The following is a 3,801-nucleotide window of genomic DNA, read 5'->3' as shown; positions in this document are numbered from 1 at the left end:
TTGTACCATAAAGTGACATTTTTCCCAATTAAGTACTAGGTTTACTTTCACACATCGCTCTAGAACTCTTTCTAGGTTTTCAAGGCATTCTTCAAAGCTTTGTCCGCATACGGAAAAGTCATCCATAAATACTTCCATGATGTTTTCTAGAAAATCGGCGAATATTGCCATCATGCACCTTTGGAAGGTTGCAGGAGCATTACACAAGCCAAACGGCATTCGTCTATAAGCGAAGGTACCAAAAGGACACGTGAATGTTGTCTTTTCTTGGTCATCAGGGTGAATTGGTATTTGAAAGAAACCTGAGTAACCGTCTAGATAGCAGAAATGAGAATGTTTTGCTAATCGTTCTAACATCTGGTCAATGAATGGTAAAGGGAAATGATCTTTTCGGGTTGCTTTGTTTAGTTTCCTATAGTCAATGCACATTCTCCATCCCGATTCGATTCGTTTGGTTATAGTTTCTCCTTTTTCATTTTCAATGACTGTTACACCTCCCTTCTTTGGTACTACGTGTACAGGACTAACCCATTTGCTATCAGATATAGGATATATGATACCTGCCTCTAATAACTTGGTTATTTCCTTCTTCACTACCTCACTCAGGATCGGGTTTAGTCTCCTCTGGTGTTCCCTAGAAGTTTTACAGTCTTCTTCTAGCATGATGCGGTGCATACAAATAGAGGGACTTATTCCTTTAAGATCGGTGATGTTGTAACCTAGTGCGGTTGGATATTTTCTTAAGATATGCAGGAGTTTTTCTGTTTCGAGTCTTCCTAGGTCAGCATTAACTATCACTGGTCGTTCAAGTTCTAAGTCTAGGAATTCATATCTCAGATTTTTGGGAAGTGTTTTCAGGTCTAGGGTTGGTTTCTTAAGGCATTGCGTAGGGTCCGGTGTTATTGCTAAACATTGGTTAAGTTTGTCTTCTACAAGATAGTCAGATGATTTGTCTTTTTCTAACTCCGTTTCTTTTATGCATTCATCGATGATATCCATGAAGTAACATGTATCTTCTATTGCAGGTGCTTTCAAAAATTGGGAAAGAATGAACTCAATTTTCTCTTCTCCTACTTCAAAAGTGAGTCGTCCTCGTTTTACGTCTATGATCGCACCGGCAGTTGCTAAGAACGGTCTTCCCAGTATAATGGGTGTAACTTCATCTTCTCTAATATCCATAATTATAAAATCAGTTGGAATGTAGAATTGACCTATGCGCACTGGAACGTTTTCAAGAATTCCTACAGGATATTTGACGGAACGATCTGCTAGTTGCACAGACATTTTAGTTGGTCTTAATTCTCCCATTTCAAGTCTCTTGCATATGGTTAAAGACATAACACTAATACCGGCTCCTAAATCGCATAAGGCTTTGTCAATGACAAATTTTCCTATGTGACAGGGTATAGAGAAACTACCTGGGTCTTTAAGTTTAGGAGGCATATTCTGGATTATAGCGCTACATTCAGCGGTGAGTGTAACGGTTTCGCTATCTTCAAATTTCCTTTTATTAGAAAGATTTTCTTTTAAAAACTTGGCATATGAGGGCATCTGCGTAATAGCTTCTGTAAACGGAATTGTGACGTTTAATTGTTTCAGTAGGTCAACAAATTTTTTGAATTGGCCCGCATCTTTGGTTTTAATAAGCCTTTGAGGGTAAGGGATAGGTGGTTTATAAGGTGGTGGAGGTACATAAGGTTCCTTCTTTTCTACGGTTTCCTTATTACTCTCTTCCTTTTCCTTAGGTTCACTTTCTTCCTCAGTTGACTTTTTAGAGTTTTGGTTTTCTATCCTTGGGTCAGACGGTCCTTCCACTTCCGTTCCACTTCTCAGTATAATTGTATGAGCGTGGCTTCTCGGGTTAGGTTGGGGTTGGCCAGGAAATGTACCAGTTGGGGCAGCAGTAGGCGCTTGTTGTTGAGCTACTTGTGATATTTGCGTTTCCAGCATTTTGTTATGAGTAGCCAGGGCATCTACTTTACTTGCTAGTTGTTTAATTTGTTCGCCAGTGTGTACATTCTGGTTTAAGAAATCTTTATTGGTTTGCTGTTGAGAGGCTATAAAGTTTTCCATCATAATTTCCAAGTTGGATTTCCTAGGGGCGTTATTGTTAGGTGTAGATGGGATCGGCTTCTGATATCCCGGAGGTATAGCTGGGGCTTGATTTGGAGATTGTCCAGGTGCGTATAAAGCATTATTACTCTTATATGAAAAATTGGGATGATTCTTCCAATTTGAGTTATAGGTATGCGAGTAGGGGCTTCCTTGAGCATAGTTTACTTGCTCCGCTTGGATTCCTGTTAGGAGTTGACAATCTGCAGGAGTGTGACCTTGGATTCCACAGACTTCGCAATTCTGAGTTATGGCTACCACGGTGGCTGGAGGTGATACATTTAAACTTTCAATCTTCTGGACCAGAGCATCCACTTTTGCATTAACATGATCAAGGTTACTTATCTCGTACATGCCAGTTTTCGTTTGAGGTTTTTCTACCATTGTTCGTTCGCTTCCCCACTGATAGTGGTTTTGAGCCATGCTTTCGATAAGTTGGTAAGCATCAACATAAGGTTTGTTCATTAGTGCACCACCTGCGGCGGCATCTATTGTTAACCTCGTGTTGTACAAGAGACCATTATAGAAGGTATGAATTACTAACCAGTCTTCTAAACCATGGTGTGGACAAAGTCTCATCGTGTCTTTATATCTTTCCCATGCTTCGAAGAGAGACTCGTTATCTTTCTGTTTAAATCCATTTATCTGGGTTCTTAACATAGCTGTTTTGCTTGGCGGAAAATATCGAGCAAGAAAAACTTTCTTCAACTCGTTCCATGTGGTGACTGAGTTGGAAGGAAGAGATTGAAGCCATCTTCTAGCGCTATCTCTTAACGAGAAAGGAAAAAGACGAGGTCGAATTGCCTCTGAAGTGACACCGTTAGCTTTAACAGTATCAGCGTATTGGACAAATACGGATAAATGAAGGTTTGGATCCTCGGTAGGATTTCCAGAGAATTGGTTTTGTTGCACTGCCTGCAACAGTGAAGGTTTAAGTTCAAAGTTGTTTGCTTCGATTGCGGGTGGAGCAATACTCGAATGCGGCTCATCTTGCGATGGAGCGGCGTAATCTCGAAGAGCACGAGCTGGTTCTGCCATCTCGGGTATCGAAGGGAAAATATTTTTGAAATCAGGAAGTTCAACAGGAGGGAGATTGTTTGCAGCACGATATTCCCGAATTCGTCGTAAGACTCGGAGATATAGTTCGATATCGTTGATTCGTAAGTAGAACGGCTCGCCTTGTGGGCGAGTGTGTGGCATACAAATCAACGAAAGAAAGAAAAGAAAAGAAAAATAAGCCTTAGTCTCTACAGCGTAACAGAAGAGTTACGATATCGACTAAATAAAAGTCCCCGGCAACGGCGCCAAAAACTTGATCGCGACTTTTTGAGTCGAATTTGGGGTACAAACTGCAAGTGTACAGTTCTATCGCGTAGTTTTAAAAGATATCGATCCCACAGGGACTTACGAATCGATATACCGTTTTCTAAGGTTACTTCGTAAAGCTAAGGCAGGTAATACTTTGATTGTTTGGGGGAAAAGCTAAAACTAAAATAAGATCTAAAATAAATATCAATAAAGCGGATATCGGTATGTAGTTCGTCGTAATTAGGGAATCAATTCTTTGTTGGTATCTTGGTTTTAAAATAAATCCTTTCAGTTGACACTATTGATTAAAAGTCTTATCTCAAACTCTCGCTCTGTTGAATAAACTATGATTTTATATTAACGTAGCTGTCACTTATTAGT

General features: G+C 40.0%; 1 pseudogene; it reads left to right on the top strand.

The window, feature by feature from the left end:
• The first annotated feature begins 2,665 nt into the window (after positions 1–2,665).
• LOC127125081 (uncharacterized) lies at positions 2,666–2,765 on the top strand (annotated as a pseudogene).
• The last annotated feature ends 1,036 nt before the right edge of the window (positions 2,766–3,801 follow it).

The sequence above is a fragment of the Lathyrus oleraceus genome, chromosome 2, assembly GCF_024323335.1.
Source record: "Lathyrus oleraceus cultivar Zhongwan6 chromosome 2, CAAS_Psat_ZW6_1.0, whole genome shotgun sequence".
NCBI lineage: Eukaryota > Viridiplantae > Streptophyta > Magnoliopsida > Fabales > Fabaceae > Lathyrus > Lathyrus oleraceus.
This window is presented reverse-complemented; position numbering and strand designations above follow the sequence as displayed.